This window comes from Triticum dicoccoides, chromosome 6B, assembly GCF_002162155.2.
Source record: "Triticum dicoccoides isolate Atlit2015 ecotype Zavitan chromosome 6B, WEW_v2.0, whole genome shotgun sequence".
Classification (NCBI taxonomy): Eukaryota; Viridiplantae; Streptophyta; class Magnoliopsida; order Poales; family Poaceae; genus Triticum; species Triticum dicoccoides.
Genome location: NC_041391.1, coordinates 707,614,346 through 707,623,278, shown reverse-complemented (window position 1 = coordinate 707,623,278; position 8,933 = coordinate 707,614,346). Strand labels below are relative to the sequence as shown.

Sequence of the window (8,933 nt, the reverse complement as noted above, 5' to 3'; positions counted from 1 at the left end):
AGAGGGGGGTAGAAAACGTGCCTTCGTGGGCAGGAAGCCTGGACTTAACAAATCGGAAGGAACTTTTTTTTTACCGACATAAAAATTCACCGAGTGCTAGCTGCCATCTAGACAGTGAACTGACATACAAATTCACTGAATCCTGGCAAAAGCAATGACGGCTACAGCAAGTTGCAGCATCTTCACACTTGCTGCATCACTAGGGCTTGGGGCGCCACCTGGTGGCGCCGCCTTAGAGGAAGTTAGGATGGTGCCAGGTAGGAGTCGTCCCTTCCACTCTCCTACTTGCACTGAGGAATGTGTTTTGTGTATTATGTGATGTTGTGAAGAAACTGACATTTATAGTAGAACAAACCAACAAAAATGCAACACATATAGCTGACACAGTTACATCATACGGTAATTGTTCTATTTGTAGAACTATGCACTGTTATAAAATCAAACTGAAAGCAAAAGAATATATGTGTGTGCAAGTTCCTGACTGGAACTATAAGAGAAAGCAGTACAAATGTAACACATTCAGACAACAGATCATCTCTAAGAGAAAAGCAGTGACATCATAGATCATTAGATATTAAGAGGCACATGTGGTGACACAAGCAGCAGTCTTGGAGGTTACATAAGGGATCAGATAGATGATAATGACTCAGGTTGCTTGTGATGCCCTACACATTGTGAACTGCTCCTCCTTTTCCTTCTCTGCCCCAGAAGGCGAGGGGCTCACGGATGGCTCAGCCTCCTCGTCCATCAGCTTGCTTGTATATATATGAAAAATGCTCCAAAAAGTAATTGCATGAATTGCAGAACTGATTTGCTTACCATCATATGCAATGTTCCGATTGTCTCAACATTATGAAAATGTGTGAGCAACCAAAAAGAAACAACAAATCAATGTTACTATGTCTGAATTAATTAACGGAGGCCAACTTAAAGACACATTGCTCTACCCCAACAGAATTTTTTGACATAAATCACTAATCTTTGGTTTAGACAAACCACTTTTTTGTACCACATGATTATAGTCCATTTGAAATCTCTAAAAAAGACTTATATTTAGGAACGGAGGGAGTATATCGTTGCTGCTAGAGAATATCAATGGGATGATATCCAATATGAAATAGAGACAGATATCTTTATTAGCTAATGAACATGTTTATGATTAAATGTATGCATGTAGTATGGTAGCCTATAATGCTTATTTCAACAAAATGAAAGTAGGTATTCATGTGAGGATGGCACTAAGTACTAACTGACAATTGCCATCGCCATTTACCTTGTGTTCACTTAGTCCATACAGCCTCAACCTACAACAATATACATGTCAAAATTAACCGAGGCATGAATCTTGAGAAGATTACCGAGGCTAAATTGAGCGGCACACCATCGAGATGCACGACGCGACGACAAGCTCGGCGCCCGGCGACGGGCAGCAGGTGGCCATGTGCGTCCACGCCTAAAATGACCAGCATCCTGACAATGACAAAAACATGGCCGAACTTCTAATCTGCGCACTTAAGCTGATAACCCATATTTAACCATTTGATTTTCTCCAATAAGTGAACAAAAGGATGTATGTCAGTGTACTTGAAAATAGATCAATTTGGTAACAAGACGCCGGAGAGCGACGGGAGGGGAAGGGCCAGGAGGCCGCCGCCACCAGCAGCCCCAGGGCCAAGCCGGCCGCGGGCAGCGGAAGGGAGGATGGAGGGGAGGGCATGGAGGGAGGAGGCCGGTCGCCCGCGGGGGGGGGGGGGGGGACGCGGTCGCGAGAGAGAGGGGGGTAGAAAACGTGCCTTCGTGGGCAGGAAGCCTGGACTTAACAAATCGGAAGGAACTTTTTTTTTACCGACATAAAAATTCACCGAGTGCTAGCTGCCATCTAGACAGTGAACTGACATACAAATTCACTGAATCCTGGCAAAAGCAATGACGGCTACAGCAAGTTGCAGCATCTTCACACTTGCTGCATCACTAGGGCTTGGGGCGCCACCTGGTGGCGCCGCCTTAGAGGAAGTTAGGATGGTGCCAGGTAGGAGTCGTCCCTTCCACTCTCCTACTTGCACTGAGGAATGTGTTTTGTGTATTATGTGATGTTGTGAAGAAACTGACATTTATAGTAGAACAAACCAACAAAAATGCAACACATATAGCTGACACAGTTACATCATACCGTAACTGTTCTATTTATAGAACTATGCACTGTTATAAAATCAAACTGAAAGCAAAAGAATATATGTGTGTGCAAGTTCCTGACTGGAACTATAAGAGAAAGCAGTACAAATGTAACACATTCAGACAACAGATCATCTCTAAGAGAAAAGCAGTGACATCATAGATCATTAGATATTAAGAGGCACATGTGGTGACACAAGCAGCAGTCTTGGAGGTTACATAAGGGATCAGATAGATGATAATGACTCAGGTTGCTTGTGATGCCCTACACATTGTGAACTGCTCCTCCTTTTCCTTCTCTGCCCTAGAAGGCGAGGGGCTCACGGATGGCTCAGCCTCCTCGTCCATCAGCTTGCTTGTATATATATGAAAAATGCTCCAAAAAGTAATTGCATGAATTGCAGAACTGATTTGCTTACCATCATATGCAATGTTCCGATTGTCTCAACATTATGAAAATGTGTGAGCAACCAAAAAGAAACAACAAATCAATGTTACTATGTCTGAATTAATTAACGGAGGCCAACTTAAAGACACATTGCTCTACCCCAACAGAATTTTTTGACATAAATCACTAATCTTTGGTTTAGACAAACCACTTTTTGTACCACATGATTATAGTCCATTTGAAATCTCTAAAAAAGACTTATATTTAGGAACGGAGGGAGTATATCGTTGCTGCTAGAGAATATCAATGGGATGATATCCAATATGAAATAGAGACAGATATCTTTATTAGCTAATGAACATGTTTATGATTAAATGTATGCATGTAGTATGGTAGCCTATAATGCTTATTTCAACAAAATGAAAGTAGGTATTCATGTGAGGATGGCACTAAGTACTAACTGACAATTGCCATCGCCATTTACCTTGTGTTCACTTAGTCCATACAGCCTCAACCTACAACAATATACATGTCAAAATTAACCGAGGCATGAATCTTGAGAAGATTACCGAGGCTAAATTGAGCGGCACACCATCGAGATGCACGACGCGACGACAAGCTCGGCGCCCGGCGACGGGCAGCAGGTGGCCATGTGCGTCCACGCCTAAAATGACCAGCATCCTGACAATGACAAAAACATGGCCGAACTTCTAATCTGCGCACTTAAGCTGATAACCCATATTTAACCATTTGATTTTCTCCAATAAGTGAACAAAAGGATGTATGTCAGTGTACTTGAAAATAGATCAATTTGGTAACAAGACACCATGAATTTGTAGTACTGCTCAACACTGATGCCACCCTAATATTTAAAATAATTTTGGATGGTGGGTGGACGAAGACAAACTTTGTTGGCCTATGAGTGAAAACATATAGTGTCTGCCTGATTAATGTTTTTAATAAAACAATAATTAACTGAGGAATGAATCTTGAGAAGATTACCTAGGCTAAATTGAGCGGCTCACAATCGAGATGCACGACGGGACGACAAGCTCGGCGCCCAGCGATGGGCGGCAGGTGGCCATGTGTGTCCACGCCTAAAATGACCAGCATCCTGACAATGGCAAAAAACATGGCCGAACTTCTAATGCGCACTTGAGCTGATAAATCTCCGGAGTAGAAGGTAAAGTAGATAAAGTGAAGACTGCATATACCAACTATGTGCAAAATCTTGACCAAGCATGATAGCAAAGACTCTAATTCCTACAAGCATTACCTGATGCAGAAGAACAAACATTGAAATACAGTTAAATTTTGAACAAGAAATAGAAGTTCAACAAAACTATTGACGAATTGCAGCGATGTATAATTAATTGTTATAATGTGGTGGTATCACAAAAGAAATGCATTGAAACATTAAGTTCTGCTAGGCATAGTTCAGAGTTTTTTTTGTTGGAAGATAACAATGCACACATAAATCGATCTTACTGAACTATAGCAGAACCTATGTACACATAAATCAATCTTACTGAATTTGTTACATGCCCGCACACAAAATATTATGACTATAAGCATTTTTCATCTATTAAAAGAAAAGATCATTAGGCACTAGTACAAGCCACCCAAAAAAGGATGAAGGGACCTTTTTTATGTCTGACAAATATTCCAGTAATTAGAGAGTAGCTTAGTGAATACACGAGTGGTCACTTATGATCTGTACCTCTTATCCTGCTTGACTACCACACTATCTTGCATCTTGAACCCAGTGTCACTTTCACATTCAGGAGGTTGATCCGGTTGCAGTGTCAGAGAGCACATTTGCATCTTATCCTACTTATTGTTACAACTGAAAATTTAGTAAACAATCACCGCATGTTCAGGTTCAATACAATTTTTTTACGAACTCTGCTACCCAATACCCAATACACACTGTTGTTGCCCATGCAGGCCTGGCATACTGCACACATTACATCTCATGGCAGATCAACAACTGTATCCTCATCTAGGCATCTAGATTTGCCATAAAAGATACGAGGTATGAGCATTCTGAAGTGCCATAGAACACATAGATAGAACAAAGGTAAACAAATATTACAATAGATATTTTGTAACAAAATTGACAGGTCAAGTAATGCTGCCAGACACATTGACATAAAGTACCGTGTTGTGAAAGATAGAATCCAGGATCAAACAGTTGATGTTAAACATATAAGAACGAAGCATATGCTTGCGGATCCGCTAACAAAAGGCTTACCACCCAGTATTTTTCGTGAGCATGTTGCCGGCATGGGACTACTGGAAGCCTGATGATTCTGGAATAAGAGGACCATTAAAATAAACCACTCCCCAATTAGCAAAATGTTTTACATTTGAAATAGGCGGGTGTGCTATAAGTGTTGAGGTTCTATGGCGTTTCAAGCTGTTGTAACACCTCACTTTGGTACATCATTCCTATGAAGAATGGGCGAATGAAGTTAAGCCTAACGATCAAGGGGGAGAATGTTGGTTTTGATCTGACGGCTTAACAAGCCAGATTAGATCTATTAGTCTAACAGAAAAAAAAAATGAAGGGATAACGATAAGTGAAGGGGTCCACGTACCAACGTACGTGAACCTCGATCAGAACTAACGCGCCCTGATCTGGGGCGCCCAAAAACCAACTCAAGTTTTGGGTCCCCTGTCGCCAGCGCCATATAAAAGGATACGGGAGAGAGCTGGCCACCTGCGCGATCACAATTCACGTAAGGTTACTCTCCTCCCGATATTCTCACCCCATCCGATCAGGGGGAGCGCTGCAGCGACGGGAAGACCTAAGCCAGCCGCCGCCGCCGCCGCCGGCCAGTCCCGGTGGCGTCCTGAAGGAATCAGGACGTCGAGGAGAACCTCTACTTCGACTACATCACCCCTGCATCATGCCTGCACCGAGCAGGCGATCATGTCCACTCCCGTGACATGTAAAGAAATCCTAAACCCTTCTCTGTTCATGTTGTGAGGTGATCTAGATGCAATTAGATTCTACTAATGGCATCTCATAGATGCATAATAACTCCAACATTCTTAATTTTAAATCTCAGGATGGTTAGATCCACACCTAGGCAGACTTCTAAAAATTTCATGACCATCTGATCAACATCCCTTCTAGACCAGTCAAGTGTGTATATTCATCCTTTTGTTCAGCCACTCTTTCCTCTTTTCTATGGTAATGGCTCATGTTTAACCTATTGTGTATCGCCAACTCTCCATATAATTTTGCAAACTAATTAGCATGTACTCCCTCCGTTTGGAAATACTTGTCGTGGTTTAGGAAAACCACAACAAGTATTTCGGAACGTAGGGAGTACTGGTATACACACAAGAACTAAGTGTACAACGTATGCAAGTTTAACACTTGTGTCAGCTTTCTTACACGAGTAGACATTTATGCTGCTATTGTCAACTTGTTTATAGTTTTATGTATTTGTTTATCTTGTTGTATGATATTTACATCAATATCACGGTGATATCAACCCTGTATCATGTAGGTATTTTGTTGTTATTGACGATATATGGGATGTGGATACATGGCATGTTATTAAGCTTGCATTTCCCGTGACTAGTTCTGGAAGTATCATAATCACCACTACCCGTATAAATGAAGTTGCTGAATCATGCCGTTCAACACCATTCAGTGGGGATATTTATTGCATCAGGCCTCTTAAAATGGTGCACTCTAGGCACTTATTTTACACAAGACTATTCAATGCCCAAGAAAATTGTCCCTCATACCTTAAAACAGTTTCTGAGCATATTTTGGAAAAATGTGCTGGGTTGCCTTTGGCAATCATTGCTATATCCGGTTTGTTGGCTAATATTGAAAGGACAGAAGGTCCATGGAAACAAGTTGAAGATTCGATTGGTAGAGCACTTGAAAGAAATCCCAGTGTTGAAGGAATGATGAAGATACTATCACTTAGTTACTTTGAACTGCCCGCATATCTGAAATCTTGTCTCTTATGTTTGAGTATATTCCCTGAAGATTCTGTTATTAAGAAGAAAGTTCTGATAAATAGGTGGATTGCTGAAAGATTAATTCATACAGAATCAGGATATAGTACTTCATATGAGTTTGGAGAAAGGTGTTTTAATGAGCTAATCAATAGGAGTTTGATCCAACCCGTGAAGACAGGCAGATACGATAGGGTCAAGAGTTGTCGACTTCATGACACAATTCTTGATTTCATCATATCCAGATCCATCGAAGAAAACTTTGTTACTTTGGTGGGTGTTCCCAGTTTATCTGTTGGGACACACAACAAAGTTCGTCGGCTCTCCCTGCAAGCCAGCAAGCAAAAAGAACTAATAGTGCCAAGAGGCTTGGTGTTGTCTCATGTCCGATCACTTGATGTGTTTGGGGAATCTGTGAAAATTCCTTCTATGGATAAGTTCAGGCATTTGCGTTTTCTGGACATTAGAGGTTGCCAACAGCTGGAGAACCATCATCTTGAAAATATAGGGATGTTGTTTCAGCTGAGGTACCTGAGCCTCCTAGGAGTGGAGGAAGTAAGTAAGCTCCCGGAACAAATCGGACATCTATGGTGCTTAGAGATACTGGAGTTAAGAGGCACCTCTGTTTGTGAGTTACCAACATCTATTGCCAAGCTCAAGAGACTGGTGCACCTATTTGTCAACTGCGACGTTACACTTCCATGTGGAATTTCCAAGCTGCAAGCACTGGAGAAACTGAAGCTTGTCAGTGTCTACAGCCAGTCATTTAACTTCCTGCAAGAATTTGAGCAGCAGCAGAGTCTGAAGGTATTGGCCCTTGATTTTGAGTATTTCCTTGATTTTGAGGGTTTTAGTTCTGCTGACCAAGTGAACGCTGAAAATAAGTCCAAGAAAACTATTATTGTTGCTTCCCTTAAAAACCTAGGGAACCTTCTCTCTCTAACTGTTTGTGACGGCCCTGAATTTGTAAGGGAGTCTTTGTGCCCTATGCCACTTAGGCTCCAGGAGCTGAAAATCTTCCGTTCTAATATTCTTCATGTTCCAAATTGGGTGGGCTCCCTTGTCAACCTCCAGGAGTTACGCCTTGATCTGGTCAGAGTTGAGCAGAAAGATTTCTATATCCTTGGAGGCTTACCTGTTCTGCGTTGTCTGATTCTGAGAATTGATGGAGCGGAAATTAGAAATACCTCATTAACAGAAGAGCCTGAAGTTATAAGGGTCATAGTCTGTGGTGAAGTTGGATTCCCATGCTTGAGGATATTTATTTTTGATAGTCAGTGTGCTGTGATGAATTTGACCTTTGCGGCTGGAGCCATGCCCTTGGTAGATGACCTCTTGATAGTATTTAACGCAGAAGAAACTGGGTCTCCCGGTACCAGCGGTGATTTTGATCTCGGAATAGAAAATCTTCCCAGCCTCATTAAAATCAGATGTATATTATGGGGTAACAGGAACAATAGAAGCAGAGCTGAGGCTGCAGAAGCTGCCATTCGGGAAGCGGCCAACGCACATCCGAACCGCCCTACTCTATACTTGGTCTGATAATGCGTTGCCGGAATCGAGGTACTAACCTTTTCTCCCGTCAAAGGCCATGTACCTCAATTCACAAGATTTATGCTTGTCTGCCTTTTTCAGCTCAGGGAACAATTCCAATTAGGCTGCAACTCCAAATGTTCATCATCTGCATTTCTTCGATCGAACAATTCATCTCTGCTGGTAAGTACTTAGTCAAACATACATCTTTATTCTGGTTATCGCCTGTATACTGTACTCTCACCATCGCCATCTAGAGAACTGTGTGCTGCACTTGCACCCTTCAGATACAGATATTACTACATACAGTTTTTTAAACTAATAATGCGAAAACATAAAAAGACCTGTTGCTGGAGGAGGGTTAGGTCTCGCGTGTCCGCCCTCCCACTCGTCCACGCCGCAACCCCGCGGTGGCCGGGCGGGCCTCTTCTTCCCCGGCCCCCCTCGACTCCGCCCTTCTCCGCCACCCGCGCGGGCCGCCGGGCGAAGCCTGGTTGGCCTGGGTGGCGGCGGGGGCTCTCTCCTCCCCGTCTGTCTCCGGCGGCGCGGGGTGCTGCGGATCCAGCGGGGCGCGGCGCTGTGTGCAGGGCGCGGCGGCGGGGCTGCGGGTTGCGACACTGGTGGCGTGGGCGCTCGTCGGTGCCGCCGCGGCTGTGTGGTGGAGGCGGAGCTTCGTCCTTCGGGCGGTTCGTGCGGGGCGGTCCCAGTCTAATCCTGCCTGATCTGGCGCTGGCGGCCCGTCCGGCGGCGAGGGTTGTGGCCAGCAGGGCATGCAGGCGTGGCGGCGGTTGGTGCGCGTCCAAGCGGGCGGTGGGCGGCTGGCTTGCTTGCTCGGCCATGTGACGGCGCGGGCCGT

General features: G+C 43.7%; 1 pseudogene; it reads left to right on the top strand.

Annotated features, from left to right (window-relative positions):
• The first annotated feature begins 5,469 nt into the window (after positions 1 to 5,469).
• Positions 5,470 to 7,868, top strand: LOC119324965 (annotated as a pseudogene).
• The last annotated feature ends 1,065 nt before the right edge of the window (positions 7,869 to 8,933 follow it).